Source organism: Phyllobates terribilis, unplaced genomic scaffold (genome assembly GCF_046119375.1).
Source record: "Phyllobates terribilis strain yellow unplaced genomic scaffold, ASM4611937v1 Scaffold_3__8_contigs__length_932513732, whole genome shotgun sequence".
Classification (NCBI taxonomy): domain Eukaryota; kingdom Metazoa; phylum Chordata; class Amphibia; order Anura; family Dendrobatidae; genus Phyllobates; species Phyllobates terribilis.
In genome coordinates this window covers 100,364,106-100,384,419 of record NW_027362763.1, presented here as the reverse complement: position 1 = coordinate 100,384,419, position 20,314 = coordinate 100,364,106, and positions in this window count along the sequence as shown.

Sequence of the window (20,314 nt, the reverse complement as noted above, 5' to 3'; positions counted from 1 at the left end):
TTTTTTGGCCTCTACTTAGCTTTTGGTGACAAATATTACAGATAACACGAGTTGGGTCATCCTTATCGATCTGAATAAATGCCCAGGCTATGCAAGGCTTAGAGCCCATGCGACCTGAAGAGCCACTACGACTTGTGGTCAGAGGCGGAGTTGTGGTTGAGGATGCAGTTGTTGACGTGCTTCCAGTACTCCGTCTCTGTCTAGGAAGGCGCAACCTAACCTCGTCGTCAATAGCATCTGTGACGCCCCGCTGCGCTTGGTATCACAGATCCTAGAAGAATGTATTGATGGAATCCTCCACAAGAGGCCCCCATAAACATTCACACATCTCCACCTTCCACCTCAGACCAGCAGAGGGAGCCCGTTAGGGATATAAATAGGGAAGGTGGAGCTAGGCAGTTCAGTTCCTCTGAAGAGTTCCTGCAGTAGAGAAGCCTAAGAGAGGTCAGTCTGCAGTGGAGCTCAGTCTAGTCTAGAGAACTCAGTTAATAGTTCAGCAGTGGAGCACGAGGCTCCTGCTAGCTAGATTCAGGGAGCCCAGATAGAGCTTAAGGTGTGCCAGCGTCATAAGATCGGTGAAGCGCGGCAAGCTGCCGTTAGTGTGTATAGCCTATTGAGGGCCTGAGTAGGCCGAAGGCGAGTGGCGAATTAGTACATAAGGGGCAGAGGAGCTTAACCAGCTCATCCCGAAGCATTTACCGGACACCGGATCCGAGCTTACCGGGATCTCTATGACCCAGTAAGGCATAACCGGAATCCCTGGAGAACTACAAGTCCCAGGATCGCTAAGGTGCTGATACGTAACAGAGCCAGGAGACGCTTAGGCCCCGCATACTGGGAGCGTGAACTTCAAGAGAAGGCCCTACCACAAGGTCAGCCAGCGCAGGACAGAGACAAAGTTAGGCCTAGCTCCAGGCAGGTCAGAAACTTACTGCGCAGAGGCAAGAAACAGGAGGCCCTACACCCGCTCATTGGGGAGGATACTGATATGCACCCTTCACCCTACAGTGCTCCAGGATGTGCCTGAATTTCCTCCAGTAAAAGGTACTGAAGTGACTACCGTGTCCGTTTCCGTTCTTGCTCTGACCCAGCTGGGTCTCGCCTGTCCTGCATTCCCCCTGCATACGCTGCCCTGAGACCTAGCTCCACCTGTGGGGAGCTATACCATCGAGCTGCCTTATCACGGGCCTCAGTGGACTGCTGCAGCGCTGGTGCTTCTCACCAGATACCACAGGTGGTGTCACAAACTCTTATAAAATTAACAATTATCCACCCTTTTAAAGAGTGACCCCAGGGTACGGGCCAGGGAGCCGACCACCGCGACATCCCAAAGGCCAGGCAAAGGCCCGGGTGACCTCATCGACTGGCTGACTGTGGGTTGACAGTAAGTGGGATCTCCAACCTTGTCATCATCACCCTGTGTGTTATCACACCCGTCGTCCTCAAAGCCAACCTCTTCCTGCCCTGACCGAAAAGTCAAGTTGTCGCTCCAATCAGGTATTTGAGTCTCATCATCGTCTTCATCATTGTCTCCACCAACAGGAGTTACAGTTTGGGAACGAGGGTCTACATTATGCTCAGAACCTTCTTCATCTGGTCCTGGATCCGACTTATAAAGATTCTGGGCATCAGTGCAGATCATTTCCTCGTCTGGATTAACAGAAGCTCTGGAGCAGACCTCCGTTTCCCAGGCTATAGTATGAGTAAACAGCTGTGCAGACTCAACCATCTGTGTTACCCCATACTCAGACGGGCAGCTGGAGACTTGGGAGCTGTGAGGAAGCAAGTGCGATTGGGGTGACACCTCTGAGGACTGGAGTATTTGTGATGTTGAAGTTGAGGTGGAGGAGAGCCCACTTGAAGGAGCACTTGATATCCGCTGAAGCACCTGCTGTTTTTGTGCCTCATCTGGAATTTGTAGCGATGGGCGTGTCCGTAACAAAGGGATCGTATCACATTGTCCACGAAAAGAAGTCGACATGTTAGTTTGGCTGGAAGATGGTCTTTCTTCTGCAGATGTTACTCCCCCCCCCACCGCGGGGGGCTCGACCCACCAGCGGACAGGCACCAGTATTAGGAGAGGGGGGCTGGCCGTCAGGGTCCAGCGCGGCTCTGGCACAAACCCGGCGACACGGAGGTGGCACGGGCAGGAACGGACTGGCCGTGTCGGCTTCTCACTTTTTGGATTTTAGAAGGGCATGACATGCCTATATCTGTGTCTCCCCCTCCTTTTACTCCTCCACCTCTTTTATTTTCGCATGACTATATGTACTTGTCACTTTTCCATATGTTAGTTATGTCTTCTGAGCAGTTTTTCAGCTTTTGGACACCTTTGAAGGTGTTTTCTATGTGTTTCTATGTGTTTTTGTTTGCCTGCCATTGGTTTTAACGGTGTTCGAAGGTGTTCGACGAACAGTTCGAACCGAACACGAACACTACGGGGGTGGCTCAACACTAGTGACTGCTGTCCCCCCAGTCACAGAGGATGAAGAGGCCACGGATGCACAAGATATGGCAGACGGTGGTTGGCCCGGCCGGCTAGGCCGCATTGTAGCACACTGAGCTTCCCACTGCAACTTATGCTTCATGTCCATGTGCCGGTTCATGCATGAAGTACTCAAACTATGTATTTTTTGGCCTCTACTTAGCTTTTGCTGACAAATGTTACAGATAACACGAGTTGGGTCATCTTTATCGATCTGAAAAAATGCCCAGGCTATGCAAGGCTTAGCACCCATGCGACCTGAAGAGCCACCACGACTTGTGGTGAGAGGCAGAGTTGTGTTTGAGGATGCAGTTGTTGACGTGCTTCCAGTACTACGTCTCTGTCCAGGAAGGCGCAACCTGACCTCGTCGTCACTAGCATCTTCCTCCACCTCCTCTGCTGACCTCATCTCTTGGCTGACTGTGTGTTGACAGTAAGTGGGATCTCCAACCTCATCATCATCACCCTGTGCGTTATCACACACGTCGTCCTCAGAGCCAACCTGTTCCTGCCCTGACAAAAAACTAAAGTTGTCGCTCCAATCAGGTATTTGAGTCTCATCATCGTCTTCCTCATTGTCTCCACCAACAGGAGTTACAGTTTGGGAATGAGGGTCTACATTATGGTCAGAACCTTCTGCGTCCGGTCCTGGATCCGATTCATAAAGATTCTGGGCATCAGTGCAGATCATTTCCTCGTCTGGATTCACAGAAGCGCTGGAGTCGACCTCTGATTCTCAGGCTATAGTATGAGTAAACAGCTCTGCAGACTCAACCATCTGTTCTACCTCATACTCAGACGGGCAGCTGGAGATTTGGGAGCTGTGAGGAAGCAAGTGCGATTGGGGTGACACCTTTGAGGACTGGAGTATTTGTGATGTTGAAGTTGATGTGGAGGGGAGCCCACTTAAAGGAGCACTTGATATCCGTTGAAGCACCTGCTGTTTTTGTGCCTCATCTGGAATTTGTAGCGATTGGCGTGGCCGTAAGAAAGGGATCTTATCACATTGTCCGCTAAAAGAAGTAGACATTTTAGTTTGGCTGGAAGATGGTCTTTCTTCTGCAGATGTTACTGTTGCTTTAACACCTACCCCACGGACACAACCTTTTTTCCCATTCCCAACACGCCTATTCCCCTTTCCACCAGCAGCAGGCCTTTTTCCACTCATTTTGGTGGTTAACTAATTCACAACTCTGGAGTTGTTTGCACAAAAAAACAATGGATGGGAACCGAGCAGAGCTGAGTGGCCAAACTGTGGTATTAGGCCAAAACTATTGGCTGGGTTAGATGCAGAAAAAAATTATATTCAATTTGCAACCTGATGGAGGTCAGTATAGATGGACTAATAGAGAAAGTCCTACACACAGCTAGAAGCCCAAATATTTTTTCAGAGGTAGATGCAAAAAAAAAATATATTCAGTTTGCAACCTGATGGAGGTCAGTATAGATGGACTAATAGAGAAAGTTCCACACACTGCTAGAAGGCCAAATATTTTTTCAGAGCTAGATGCAGACAAAAAATTATTTTTAATTTGCAACCTGATGGAGGTCAGTATAGATGGACTAATAGAGAAAGTCCCACACACTGCTAGAAGGCCAAATATTTTTTCAGAGCTAGATGCAGACAAAAAATTATTTTCAGTTTGCAACCTGATGGAGGTCAGTATAGATGGACTAATAGAACAAGTCCCACACACAGCTAGAAGCCCAAATATTTTTTCAGAGGTAGATGCAGAAAAAAATTATATTCAGTTTGCAACCTGATGGAGGTCTGTATAGATGGATTAATAGAACAAGTCCCACACACAGCTAGAAGCCCAATATTTTTTCAGAGGTAGATGCTGAAAAAAATTATATTCAGTTTGCAACCTGATGGAGGTCTGTATAGATGGATTAATAGAACAAGTCCCACACACAGCTAGAAGCCCAATATTATTTCAGAGGTAGATGCAGAAAAAAAATATATTCAGTTTGCAACCTGATGGAGGTCAGTATAGATGGACTAATAGAGAAAGTCCCACACACTGCTAGAAGGCCAAATATTTTTTCAGAGCTAGATGCAGACAAAAAATTATTTTTAATTTGCAACCTGATGGAGGTCAGTATAGATGGACTAATAGAGAAAGTCCCACACACTGCTAGAAGGCCAAATATTTTTTCAGAGCTGGATGCAGATAAAAATTATTTTTAATTTGCAACCTGATGGAGGTGAGTATTGTTAGAACCTTGCTTTTAGGTTTTTTTTCCTTTGCTGGTCACATGACCTTGTTGGCCTATTTAATCCTGCTCCGCCCTTCTGGCTTTGCTGGACTTCATTGTATATCTACTTTCTAGCTAGCCTGTGCTCTGTGTCTTGCTCTGTTAGTTTGCTTGGTTTACTGACCTCTATGTTCTTTATATTTTGTTTGTTCGTCTGTCTGCTACTATTTCTGTTAGGAGGTGTCCCATATTCCTCCCAGTCCTTAGTACTTGTAGGGATTCCTCCCCCACATCTATAGGTCTTCGTACAGACTAGCTTAGGACTTTAGCAGGTCTGATCGCAGAATCAGGTTCCCTGTTACATCGTAGGGATTCAGCTGAGTTCTATCGTAGGGACAGATCTCCTCTCTTTCCTTAGCTCTGGTAGCAGAACATAACAGTAAGTCCAGCCAGCAAATTCTCTAAGGAAAGATTTTTCTGTTCCATCATGGTGTCGGTTCAGGATTTGGCTCATCGCCTGCAGGGACTCTCTCTGGAAGTGGCCGAGCTCCGTCAGCACGTGAGTAACTGTTCTGGAGCACATTTCTTGGAGCCTAAGGTATGTTTGCCGGATTTATTTTTTGGTGAACATCGAGAATTTTTTTCATTTAAAAATGCTTGCTTATTGTATTTTCGTTTGAGACCCAAGTCCTCTGGGGATGAATCCCAGCGCGTAGGGTTCATAATGTCACTTTTGCGCAAAGAGCCTCAGGAGTGGGCCTTTTCTTTGCAACCTAGTGATACATGCTTCAGATCAGTGGATAGTTTTTTTTCTGCTTTAGGACTATTATATGATGATCCTGACCGTGTCGCATCAGCTGAGACTGAGTTGAGACGTTTAAAACAAGGATCAGGTAATGTCGAAAAATATTGTACACATTTTCGTCGTTGGTCCACTCAAACAGGGTGGAACGATTCTGCTCTGAAAAGTCTATTTCTTGCTGGGCTCAGTGAAAGGGTTAAAGACCTGCTAATTGCTTATCCTACACCTGATGATTTGCAAAAGGCTATGCAATTAGCTATACGGGTGGATAGAAGACTGCGTGCTAGGGTTAATGAGAGCAAATCCTCTGCTATGTCAGTTTCTGGTTATGATAATGTGTGTACTAACAGTGGTGAACCGATGGAGATTGGATCGGTGGCACCTCGCTCTCAAGAAAAAGACCGTCGTTTTTCGAAAGGCTTGTGTTTCTATTGCGGAAAATCTGGTCATTTGATTAAAGGCTGTGAGCTTCGTATGAAGAAAGAAAAAAAAATGGTCAGTCACGCCCGTATTGCCTGTTTAAATTCCAAGGGTATATTTTTAGCTGCTTCCACGATTGCTCAGGAAAAATTAATGGAATTTCGGGTGTTTGTTGATTGCGGGTCTACACTGAATGTAATTGATGGGGGATTCGTGGAAAAACTCAATTTAAAACCTGAACCTTTATCATCCCCCATTGCTGTGGTTTCTGTGGATGGCTCCCCTTTGAAGAATATTACTCTCAAGGTCTGTGAATTTCCTCTCACTATTAATGGTGTTCACCATGAGAAATTGGATTTGGTAGTGTTGAATAACTTGCCTTCTCCAGTAATATTGGGATTGCCTTGGTTAAAATGTCACAATCCTGTACTGGATTGGTCTACCAGTGAAATTAAATCCTGGAGCCATAAATGTTATGACAAGTGTTGTAACGGGCGTATTGCAGCTTTGGATAGGGGAGAATTGCCTGTTCCTATTCAGGATTTTTGGAGAGTTTTTTCTGAGAAGGAATCGCAGGTTTTGCCTCCCCATAGAGACTATGATTGTTCTATTGAATTTGTCCCTGGAGCGACTCTTCCTAAAAGTCGTTTATTTAACCTTACTATTCCTGAGAGGAAGGCTTTGGAGGAATACATACAGACAAGTTTGGCCGCCGGTCACATTAGGCCCTCTAAGTCTCCTGTGGCGGTTGGATTTTTTTTTGTAAAAAAAAAGGACGGCGGTTTACGTCCTTGTCTGGATTTTCGTGAGATTAACAAAATTACGGTACGCAATCCTTACCCACTGCCATTGATTCCTGATCTGTTTAACCAGTTATTGGGGGCCAAGTGGTTCTCTAAAATTGACCTTAAGGGGGCATACAATCTGTTGCGCATGAAGGAGGGTGATGAATGGAAGACTGATTTTAACACTCCTGTGGGTCATTTTGAGAATCTGGTTATGCCTTTTGGTCTTACTAATGCTCCTGCATTTTTTCAGAATCTGATTAATGACATCCTTAGACCTTTGATCGGTAAAAATGTGGTTGTGTATTTGGATGACATTTTGATTTATTCGCCAGATCTGGAGTCTCATTGGCGGAGCGTGCGTGAGGTATTACAGTTATTAATGGACAATTCGCTTTTTGCTAAGCTGGAGAAATGTGAGTTCGCTGTACAGAGAATTAGTTTTTTGGGCTACATTATCTCCAGCAAAGGTTTTGAGATGGATCCGGTTAAGGTTCAGGCTGTGCAGGAATGGCCTAGGCCTATTGGTTTGAAATCGATACAGAGGTTTTTGGGTTTCGCCAATTACTATAGAAAATTCATAAAAAATTTTTCTAGTATTGTCAAACCTCTGACTGATCTCACCAGGAAAGGTGCTGATGCGGTTCAGTGGTCTTCTGAGGCCATTGAAGCTTTTGTGTATCTCAAGGAGAGGTTCACCTCTGCTCCCATCCTTATGCAGCCTGATGTTACTAGGCCGTTTTTGGTTGAGGTTGATGCTTCCTCTGTGGGGGTTGGCGCAGTATTGTCTCAGGATAACGGGGATGGATTATATCCCTGTGCCTTTTTTTCAAAAAAATTTTCGGAGACTGAATTGAATTACGATATTGGTAATCGGGAATTATTGGCTATTAAACTCGCATTTGAACACTGGCGCCACTTCTTGGAAGGTGCGGAATTTCCCGTTCAGGTTCTTACGGATCATAAAAATCTGATATATCTTGACGCTGCCAAGCGCCTGAATGCCCGTCAGGCTAGGTGGGCACTGTTTTTCTCGCGGTTTAATTTCTCCGTTACTTACATCCCTGGTACTAAGAATGTTAAGGCAGATGCCTTGTCTCGCAGTTTTTCTCCCATAGTCGGTGCTGAGAAAGAGGAAAACATTTTACAAGAAGGTGTTGTGATAGCTGCTTTAGACTCTGTTTTGGAAGATGAGATTCTTAAAGCTCAGGAGAATGCCCCATCTAACACTCCTCATGGGAGGTTGTTTGTGCCTGGGACCTTTAGGAGAGATTTGTTTGTTGAGTGTCACGAATCTCGGTTGGCAGGTCATCCCGGAATCTCTGAGACCAAGAGACTGGTGGGTCGCAGTTTTTGGTGGCCTGGATGGCAGAAGGAAGTCATTAAGTGGGTACGCCAATGTACTGTATGTGCTAGATCTAAGTCCTCACATACTCCTGCTGCGGGGTTGCTTTGTCCTTTGGAGGTCCCCAGTGCTCCTTGGACACATTTGGCTATGGACTTTATAACTGACCTTCCCCCCTCTGAGGGTTTTACTGTCATCTGGGTGGTCGTGGACCGTTTTAGTAAGATGTGTCACTTGGTTCCCTTCATCAAACTGCCCTGCGCTAAAACTCTCGCTAAGGCCTTTGTCAAGGAAATTGTCAGACTTCATGGCGTTCCTACTGACATTGTTTCTGATAGGGGTCCTCAGTTCGTGGCTCGTTTTTGGCGTGCCTTTTGTGACAGGTTGGGAATTCATTTGTCGTTTTCGTCCGGATATCATCCTGAATCTAATGGCCAGACAGAAAGGAAAAACCAGGATGTTGGGCAGTTCTTGCGTTGTTTTGTGGCAGACAATCAAGAGGGGTGGTCTGAGTTTCTGCCACTTGCCGAATTTGCTCTGAACAATCATACATCTTCTTCTGCTGGTTGTTCGCCTTTTTTTTGTTGTTCTGGGAGACATCCGTCGTTTGGGTCGTTCTCCAAGTTGGGATCTGCCGTGCCTGAGGAGGAGAATTTTTCCGGTGATTTGGAAAGAGTTTGGACGGATGTGCGTGGTAATCTTCAGGAGGCCAACAGAAAATCTAAAGACTACTTTGATAGGAAACGACAGGAGGTTTTGTTCGCTGTTGGTGACATGGTTTGGTTGTCCTCTAGGAATCTGCGGTTGAGGATTCCTTCTAAGAAATTGGGTCCCAAGTTTGTAGGGCCCTTTAAGGTGCTTCAGGTTGTCAACCAATCTGCTGTTAGGTTGGAGGTTCCTACCTCCTGGAGAATTAATCCGGTCTTTCATGTCTCTCTGTTAAAAAAAGCTGTTGTGTCGGATGGTGACGCCTCTGCCTCTGTTCCTCCGGTGGTGGAGGACGGGGAATATGAAATTTCTCGCATCCTTGACTCTAGACGGTATAGAGGTAGTTTGCAGTATCTTGTGGCCTGGAAAGGTTTCGGACCCGAGGATAACTCTTGGGTGAGGTCAGATGATGTTTCCGCGTCCAGACTTATCAGAGCGTTTCACAGGAGATTTCCTGATAAGCCTGGTCCTAGGGGATCCGGAGGTTCCTCTTAGAAGGGGGGGTACTGTTAGAACCTTGCTTTTAGGTTTTTTTTCCTTTGCTGGTCACATGACCTTGTTGGCCTATTTAATCCTGCTCCGCCCTTCTGGCTTTGCTGGACTTCATTGTATATCTACTTTCTAGCTAGCCTGTGCTCTGTGTCTTGCTCTGTTAGTTTGCTTGGTTTACTGACCTCTATGTTCTTTATATTTTGTTTGTTCGTCTGTCTGCTACTATTTCTGTTAGGAGGTGTCCCATATTCCTCCCAGTCCTTAGTACTTGTAGGGATTCCTCCCCCACATCTATAGGTCTTCGTACAGACTAGCTTAGGACTTTAGCAGGTCTGATCGCAGGATCAGGTTCCCTGTTACATCGTAGGGATTCAGCTGAGTTCTATCGTAGGGACAGATCTCCTCTCTTTCCTTAGCTCTGGTAGCAGAACATAACAAGTATAGATGGACTAATACAGAAAGTCCCACACACTGCTAGAAGGCCAAATATTTTTTCAGAGCTGGATGCAGATAAAAATTATTTTTAATTTGCAACCTGATGGAGGTCAGTATAGATGGACTAATAGAGAAAGTCCCACACACTGCTAGAAGGCCAAATATTTTTTCAGAGCTAGATGCAGACAAAAAATTATTTTCAGTTTGCAACCTGATGGAGGTCAGTATAGATGGACTAATAGAACAAGTCCCACACACAGCTAGAAGCCCAAATATTTTTTCAGAGGTAGATGCAGAAAAAAATTATATTCAGTTTGCAACCTGATGGAGGTCTGTATAGATGGATTAATAGAACAAGTCCCACACACAGCTAGAAGCCCAATATTTTTTCAGAGGTAGATGCAGAAAAAAAATATATTCAGTTTGCAACCTGATGGAGGTCAGTATAGATGGACTGATAGAGAAAGTCCCACACACTGCTAGAAGGCCAAATATTTTTTCAGAGCTGGATGCAGATAAAAATTATTTTTAATTTGCAACCTGATGGAGGTCAGTATAGATGGACTAATAGAGAAAGTTCCACACACTGCTAGAAGGCCAAATATTTTTTCAGAGCTAGATGCAGAAAAAAATTATATTCAGTTTGCAACTTGATGGAGGTCAGTATAGATGGACTAATAGAACAAGTCCCACACACAGCTAGAAGCCCAAATATTTTTTCAGAGGTAGATGCAGATAAAAATTATTTTTAATTTGCAACCTGATGGAGGTCAATATAGATGGACTAATAGAGAAAGTCCCACACACTGCTAGAAGGCCAAATATTTTTTGAGAGCTAGATGCAGAAAAAAATTATATTCAGTTTGCAACCTGATGGAGGTCAGTATAGATGGACTAATAGAGAAAGTCCCACACACTGCTAGAAGGCCAAATATTTTTTCAGAGCTAGATGCAGACAAAAAATTATTTTTAATTTGCAACCAGATGGAGGTCAGTATAGATGGACTAATAGAGAAAGTCCCACATACTGCTAGAAGGCCAAATATTTTTTCAGAGCTGGATGCAGATAAAAATTATTTTTAATTTGCAACCTGATGGAGGTCAGTATAGATGGACTAATAGAGAAAGTCCCACACACTGCTAGAAGGCCAAATATTTTTTCAGAGCTGGATGCAGATAAAAATTATTTTTAATTTGCAACCTGATGGAGGTCAGTATAGATGGACTAATAGAGAAAGTCCCACACACTGCTAGAAGGCCAAATATTTTTTCAGAGCTAGATGCAGACAAAAAATTATTTTCAGTTTGCAACCTGATGGAGGTCAGTATAGATGGACTAACAGAACAAGTCCCACACACAGCTAGAAGCCCAAATATTTTTTCAGAGGTAGATGCAGAAAAAAATTATATTCAGTTTGCAACCTGATGGAGGTCTGTATAGATGGATTAATAAAACATGTCCCACACACTGCTAGAAGCCCAAATATTTTTTCAGAGGTAGATGCAGAAAAAAATATATTCAGTTTGCAACCTGATGGAGGTCAGTATAGATGGACTAATAGAACAAGTCCCACACACTGCTAGAAGCCCAAATATTTTTTCAGAGGTAGATGCAGAAAAAAAATATATTCAGTTTGCAACCTGATGGAGGTCAGTATAGATGGACTAATAGAGAAAGTCCCACACACTGCTAGAAGGCCAAATATTTTTTCAGAGCTAGATGCAGAAAAAAATTATATTCAGTTTGCGACCTGATGGAGGTCAGTATAGATGGACTAATAGAACAAGTCCCACACACTGCTAGAAGCCCAAATATTTTTTCAGAGGTAGATGCAGAAAAAAAATATATTCAGTTTGCAACCTGATGGAGGTCAGTATAGATGGACTAATAGAGAAAGTCCCACACACTGCTAGAAGGCCAAATATTTTTTCAGAGCTAGATGCAGAAAAAAATAATATTCAATTTGCAACCTGATGGAGGTCAGTATAGATGGACTAATAGAATGATGCTATGCCCAAAAGATTTTACTTCACTAGGTGCAGTAAAAAAATTGGTATTCTATACACAGGTGGTATATCTTGCAACACAGATAGGCTGCTCCACTGACTAACACACTCTGCAATAGGCCAAAAAGGATTAGCTTTGCTAGATTCAGCCATATGCTGTGCAAAAAACTTGCACAGCACTGGCACAGACCTGCCTGGCAAAAACTGATAGGAACTGATGTAACCTAGTCCTGAAAAGGACTGCAATTACAATTAGTCTTTACTCCCACAATCTATCTATTTAAGAGCACAGACCTGCCTGATAAAAGTCGTAGGAAATGCTGTAACCTAGTCCTTAAAAGGACTGCAATCACAACTATTCCCTACTCCCAAGCTATCTGTAGATTTGTGCGAAAATTGGCTTGAAATTAACAAGGTATAGCGCACACAGCAACAGCGGTGCCGTCTAACACGCAGCTGCAGCAGTGAGAAAATGGTGGCGACGGGGAAAATGGCTTGGTCTTATAGGGCAAGGACATGTGACATACACTGCCAATGACACATGCCCTTGCTTGTGTGAAAAAAGCACTTCGCTCCGTGTCTGCGCTGCTGATAGGCTGACAGATTGCACCTCCCCACTGTAAATGCGGGAAAGAGAAAAAAAAATGGAGATCTTCATTATTCCTGCAGAGATCCATCCCCTGCCCCTCCCCCCACCCCGCTGTACACTCAAACTGCGTATTAACATTAATTTTCATCATTACTGAGAAAAAATCCAGTTATGATTTTGGTGCACGAACAGTTATCGAACATAGCCTCGAACAGCCGAATTTTTCTCAAATCGTTCGTGTTCACCGAACGGCTCGAACACCGCCCAAAACAGCTCGAATTTGAGATTGGCGAACAGTTCGAGTAGAACAACGCTCATCTCTAGTAAAAATCATGCTTCCTTCCTCTGCCCTCTCCCCCTAACCTCACACAACAGAAATGTGATCAAGGTCTCCCTCATCTGATGAGTCTTACATGCCCATCGCCAGTTCGTCCTCCACTTCTTCCTCGGCTCCTGCACCTTCCTCAACAGTTTGGCTGCTACCATGTGCCCTGGTTAATCCCTCTCCCCCACCCTCCCATGCCGGCCGCCTTGGTGCTGCCGACCGTCTGGACCTTGGAGATGTTATCCCTTCCGCATACCACTCCTCCTCTACTTCCTCCACCTCCTCTTGTCCCACCACCTGACTCTGAATTCTGTTTAACGTGTGCTCCAGCATGTAAATCACCAGAATAGTCATGCTGATAATAGCATCGTCGACAGCATAAAAACATCTTCGTCGCCATTTCAAAACTGTGCAGAAGGGTGTGTGGCACCCATGAGGGTTCAGTCGCCACAGAGGTACTGCATCTCACCCAGAGGTGTGGTGTCTCACCCTCAGGTAAGGAAGGAGTATGGCTAGGGACCCTAACACCTGCATCCAGCACATACCTGCAGTGGGGGTAGGGCGAGATTGCTCCTAAGGGTTGTGCACAGTCCCAGGTCCCTAGCTGGTGGGAGGGTCCTATGTAGTGGGTGTGGGTGTAGAAAGCAGCTTCCTCCCAGACCGGCCGTGCAGAAGCCCACCCGTATGCCCGCTGCTACCAGGAGGTAGAGGGGTCAGGCCAGATAAGGGGAACTGGTCCCTCAACTAGCGGAGAAACAGCAATGCTCAACTACAAACCGGAGGCTGCAGAATTTCATGTACTGCAGGTCAAAGTCCACACCAGTCTCACTAAGAAGGTAGCCACATAGGACCCAGGGGACGGAACACACGTCGCCCGCCAAGGCCCGAGGATACTGGATAGAAGTGTCACTGGGTGTGAGGTGCAGGGAGAAGGCCAGAGAAAGGACACACAGAAGGGGGTCCTGCTAAGTACTCCGGGGCTATCTGGGGATGGACTGAGCCCCTCACTGAGTACGCACAGCACGACGGGGGAGATTGCTCTGGTACCTGTAATCTGGACTGCCACAACTGTGAGTAAAGATCTTGGGACTGCATCACACGGACTCTGTGTTCATTACTGACTCCCTTCACTACAACCACCATCATCCATCCACACTGCCCTGAAGCTACACTCTTCCTGTGGGGAGTAATAATACCATTGCTGCAAAACCACCAGCTTCAGAGTACTGTTCCGCAGCGGCGGCCCCTTTGGCCGCACTCCACAGGTGGCGTAGTCGGACATTATAAAACCCATATATACAAATTACCCTTGGATTGACTGCCCTGGGTCACGGACCAGGTCGCCGCCACAGTGACTACAACCCCCAGCGTCTACCGGCCCGGCTCCAGGTACCCCACGGCCCAGGGGGTGCGACAACTTCATAGGTCCTTGATCTGAGACCACTCCTGCAGCGTGATTTGCCCCACCTCTGGATCTCGTTGGCCCAGGCTATACGTCAGAACGTATTGCACCAGGGCTTGTCTGTGCTGCCACAGTCGCTGCAACATGTGCAGAGTTGAATTCCACCGTGTCGGCACATCGCATTTCAGCCAGTGAACTGGCAGGCCCAACGACTTCTGTAGAGATGTAAGTCGTTGACCTGTGGGATGCGAACGGCGGAAGTGAGCACACAGCGAGCGTGCCCTCTGCAGAAGGCCATCTAGTCTGGGATAGTGGGCTAAAAATTGCTGGACAACCAGGTTCAACACGTGAGCCATACAAGGCACGTGTGTGACATTGCCCCAGCGAAGGGCCGCTCCCAGGTTGCAGCATTGTCGCACACGGCCTTCCCTGGTTGCAGGTCCAGTGGAGACAACCATTCATGAAACTGGGTCTCCAGAGCTGACCACAACTTCTCAGCTGTGTGACTCATATTTCGCAGACATTTCAAAGTAAACACCGCCTGATGCTGTTGAGCCCTGCTGCCAGCATAGTAAGGAGGTGTGCAGGATTCCTTCTGCGCAGTTAGAAAGCGGGTGGCATTACCAGACAGGCTTTGGGTGCAGGTGGAGGACCGAGAGGAGGTTGAGGAGGCAGAAGCAGTGGAGGAAATTCTAGCTAAAGAGGATTGACGTACAACTCGTGGGGACGGCAAGACTTCATAGAATCATAGAATCATAGAATGGTAGAGTTGGAAGGGACCTCCTGGGTCATCTGGTCCAACCCCCTGCTCAAAGCAGGATTCACTAGATCATCTCAGACAGATGTCTGTCCAGCCTCTGTTTGAAGACGTCCATTGAAGGGGAACTCACCACCTCTCGTGGCAGCCTGTTCCACTCATTAATCACCCTAACTGTCAAAAAGTTTTTTCTAATATCTAATCTGTGTCTCCTCCCATTTAGTTTCATCCCATTGCTTCTAGTCTTTCCTTGTGCAAATGAGAATAAAGATGATCCTTCTACAATGTGACAGCCCTTCACATATTTGTAGACAGCTATTAAGTCTCCTCTCAGTCTTCTTTTTTGCAAGCTAAACATTCCCAAATCCTGCAACCGTTCCTCATAGGACATGGTTTGCAGACCAGTCACCATTCTGGTCGCTCTTCTCTGAACTTGCTCCAGTTTGTCTATGTCTTTTTTAAAATGTGGTGCCCAAAACTGTACACAGTATTCCAGATGAGGTCTGACCAAAGAGGAGTAAAGACCGATAATGACTTCACGTGATCTAGACTGTATGCTTCTGTTAATACATCCCAGAATTGTATTTGCCTTTTTTGCTGCTGCATCACACTGTTGACTCATGTTCAGTCTATGATCTATTAGTATACCTAAGTCTTTTTCACATGTACTGTTGCTTAGCTCTATTCCTCCCATTCTGTATATGCTTTTTTCATTTTTATTGCCCAGATGTAGTACTTTGCATTTTTCCCTGTTAAAAACCATTCTGTTGGTTGCTGCCCACTGCTCCAGTTTATTTAGGTCTTTTTGAATCCTCTCTCTCTCTTCTCTAGTATTAGCTATCCCTCCTAGCTTTGTGTCATCAGCAAATTTAATCAGTTTACCCTCAATTCCTTCATCTAAATCATTGATAAAGATGTTGAACAATACAGGTCCCAGGACGGAGCCCTGTGGTACCCCACTTGAGACATTCATCCAGCTGGATGTGAAGCCATTTACAACCACCCTTTGAGTCCGATCACTAAGCCAGTTATGAATCCACCTAACAGTTGCCTGGTCCATTGCATACTTGGTCATTTTTTCAATAAGGATGGTGTGAGATACTTTGTCAAATGCTTTGCTGAAGTCAAGATATACTATATCTACAGCATTTCCCTGATCCACCCAGTCAGTGATTCTGTCATAGAAGGAAATTAAGTTAGTCTCACATGACTTGTTAGTTACAAACCCATGCTGACTCTGGTTAATCACTTCATTCTTATCCATGTACTTACATACATGTTGTTTAATAATTTGTTCAAAGATCTTTCCTGGTATAGAAGTCAGACTCACCGGCCTATAGTTCCCTGGGTCCACCTTCTTCCCCTTTTTGAAGATAGGAACAACATTTGCTCTTCTCCAGTCTTCTGGGACTTCTCCTGTTCTCCAAGAATTTTCAAAGATTATGGAGAGTGGTTGTAAAATTTCTTCTACGATCTCCTTCAGTACTCTGGGGTGTAATTCATCTGGACCTGGAGACTTGAACTCATTTATGTTAGCTAAATATTCCCTCACAATCTTTCTGTTTACAGATAACTTGGATTCCTCTATTCCTTTAAAAGGACAGTGAAGATCAGTTGATGTTACATTTTCTTTCTGAGAGAAAACAGATGCAAAATAGGAATTAAAAAGTTCGGCCTTCTCAACATCCTCTCTTACCATTTCTCCATTTTCATCCTATAAAAAACCTATAGCATCTTTGACTTTTCTTTTACTTTTGACATACCCCCAAAATCCTTTTTTATTGCTTTTGACATCTCTTGCAAGCCTTAATTCATTGTCAGCTTTAGCTAACCTGATACGTGCCCTGCAGGATCTGCAGACTGCATTATAATCTTCTTTAGATATGCCTCCCTCTTTCCATTTAATAAACATTTCTTTCTTTCTTTTTAGCATGTGTTTAAGTTCTGTGTTCATCCATCCTGGTTTCCTTAAATGCTTCCCATTCTTCCTACTTTTCGGGATTGTTAACGATTGTGCTTTGAGAATCTCATTTTTAAAAATTTCCCATCCTTCCTGGACATTTTTGTCCTTAAGGACATCCAGCCATTGGATCCCTCCTATTCTCTTTCTGAGTCTCTTAAAATCTGCCTTTCTAAAATCTAACCTTGAAGTTTGAGTCTTCACATGTCTTCCTCCTCTAGTTATCCAAAATTCTATAATAGCATGATCGCTGCCTCCTAGGGTCCCAGCCACCTTTACCTCCTCAACCATTTCCTCCCTGTTTATAAGGATTAGATCCAAAGTAGCAGATCCCCTTGTTTTCTCCCCTACCTTTTGGAAGATAAAGTTGTCAGCAAGAGAGGATAAGAATTTGCTTGACCTGTTAGTTTTACTTGAGAGAGATTGGACAGCAGCCCCTTGTCCTGCTGTCACCATAGTTACCCAGTGCCCAGTCAGCGACATGTAACGCCCCTGTCCATGCCTACTCGCCCAAGTGTCTGTGGTGAAATGCACCCTGTCACACACAGAGTTTCTCAAAGAAGTGGTGATGTTGTGTGCGACATGCTGGTGGAGCGCAGGCACACTTTTCTTTGAGAAGTAGTGCCGACTGGGCATCTGGTACTGGGGCACTGCGACGGACATAAGGTCTCGAAAATCCTCTGAGTCCACCAGGCGGAAAGGCAGCATTTCTGTAGCCAACAGCTTGCAGATGGTGAAATTCAACCTCTTAGCTTTGTCATGGCTAGGAGGAAATGGTCTTTTACTTGTCCACATCTGAGGGACTGAGAGCTGGCTGTTGTGCTTAGACGGTGTTCAGTAGTGTGTCCCCGGCAAACTTGCCGGTCTGTGAGGAAGATTCAGGCAGAAAAGTTAGGTTGCCTTGATCCAAAGGTGGTGCTCTCGATGTCGGAGAGCGCTCAACACCAGCTGGTGTTTCCACTTCCAAATGAAATGATGACCTGCCAATCACACTGGCTGTTGCGGGTAAAGAGGTGGCAGGTCTGCGTCCAAAAACATGTGTGACTGCTGTCCCCCCAGTCACAGAGGATGAAGAGGCCGCGGATGCACAAGATGGGGCAGACGGTGGTTGGCCCGGCCCACTAGGCCGCATTGTAGCACAGTAAGCTTCCCACTGCAACTTATGCTTACGCTTAGGGCCCGCATGCTGGGAGCGTGAACTCCAAGACAAGGCCCTACCACAAGGTCAGCCAGCGCAGGACAGAGACAAAGTTAGGCCTAGCTCCAGGCAGGTCAGAAACTTACTACGCAGAGGCAAGAAAGAGAAGGCCCTACACCCGCTCATTTGGGAGGATCCTAATATGCACCCTTCACCCTGCAGTGCTCCGGGATGTGCCTGAATTTCCACCAGTAAAAGGTACTGAAGTGACTAACGTGTCCATTCCCGTTCTTGCTCTGACCCAGCTGGATCTCGCCTGTCCTGCATTCCCCCTGCATACGCTTTTCTGAGGTCTAGCTCCACCTGTGGGGAGCTATACCATCGAGCCGCCTTATCACCGGCCTCAGTGGACTACTGCAGCGCTGGTGCTTCTCACCAGATACCAAATGTGGCGTCACTCACGAACTCTTATAAAATTAACAATTATCCACCCTTTCAAAGAGAGACCCCAGGGTACAGGCCTGGGAGCCGACCACCGCGACATCCCAAAGGCCAGGCAAAGGTCCGGGTACCGAGTCATCCTCATTCCCTGGGCTAGTCACTTCCTCCTCCACCTCCTCTGCTGACCTCATCGACTGGCTGACTGTGGGTTGACAGTAAGTGGGATCTCCAACCTCGTCATCGTCACCCTGTGTGTTCTCACACCTGTCGTCCTCAGAGCCAACCTCTTCCTGCCCTGACCGAAAAGTCAAGTTGTCGCTCCAATCAGACATTTGAGTCTCATCATCGTCTTCATCATTGTCTCCACCAACAGGAGTTACAGTTTGGGAACGAGGGTCTACATTATGCTCAGAACCTTCTTCATCTGGTCCTGGATCCGACTCATAAAGATTCTGGGCATCAGTGCAGATCATTTCCTCATCTGGATTAACAGAAGCTCTGGAGCAGACCTCCGTTTCCCAGGTTATAGTATGAGTAAACAGCTGTACAGACTCAACCATCTGTGTTACCCCATACTCAGACGGGCAGCTGGAGACTTGGGAGCTGTGAGGAAGCAAGTGCGATTGGGGTGACACCTCTGAGGACTGGAGTATTTGTGATGTTGAAGTTGAGGTGGAGGAGAGCACACTTGAAGGAGCACTTGATATACTTTGTACTTGTCACTTTTCCATGTGTTAGTTGTGTCTTCTGAGCAGTTTGTCAGCTTTTGGACACCTTTGAAATGTTTTCCATGTGTTTTCTATGTGCTTCTATGTGTTTTTGTTTGCCTGCCATTGGTTTTAACGGTGTTCGAAGGTGTTCGACGAACCGAACCGAACTCTAACACTACGGGAGTGGCTCAACACTAAACAAGACCCATGAAGTTCTAAATATACATTTGTCCTGCACGGTTCTTTTATTCAGTGTTTATGGCCAGAAACATAACTTGTAGAATAGTCATGTCCCAACTGACATTGTAAATTGATGGAAATAACAGAATTGTCTATTTGTTCTATAGCAAAGCTGATAGTACAAATAAGGGTAAAGGCCCCATACACATTAGATGAAAATGGGGCAACATACCATTGTTAGTGATTGGCTGATATATTCTGTGATGTGTTTGGGGAAATAATTTTTTTTTTCTAGCATTAGATCTGATCATCTGCCGAGAAAATCCGACGCGCGGGACCAGTGTTTTGGAGGATTAAAAATGTTCATTCTTTTCCACCGCACAGATTATGGTCGCTCATTATGGTTGAGATTAAACATTTCATTCTGGATATCTGTGTGCCAGAGTTACTGAAGTTCACACGTACCTCGGAATTGGCAGATTTTTAAGAATTTTTTGCTGCTAATTTGACAATCTACAGTAAAGTTATCAAATAAAATCTGCACTGAATTGTTTAGCTATGAAGGAAGCAAAGAAATAATTCACTTTAAATAAAATATTTTTTTCAGATTTGATTTGAGATTATTTCTTCCTCTATGAAACTAATTAATACCTGTCAGAATTTATCTAAGAATCCAAACTCCATGCCAGATTTCACGTTGAATATTTAGGGAGCATCTGGGTGAGATTTGTAAAATGTCAGGGCCTTGTCTGCTACATTAATACATTACCTGCGCAAACTCAAACTATTTCCAGGAAAGCCTCGATCGCATATTCTGTTTTTAATCTCAATAATAAATGCATGTTTTTCATTGAAGCGCTCAATCTGATTTTTACAATTTTTTTTCTTTTGCAAAAAAACCTTACAAGCTTCCCCACCAATAAATGGGAAAAATGGGCAACACTTAGAGAGTGTTTGTATGGTGTCCATGTGCTATCAATTCTTTTAGGTTATTTTTTTATGGACCCTTACTCTTGAATAAGTGATTTTATATCTGCAACACAGATCAAAAATGGAGAAGTCACAAATTAGTTTTTTGTGCAGTTTTTCCACAAAAAATGGTATGTGAAGAGCACCATAGCCTTTAATGGGTAC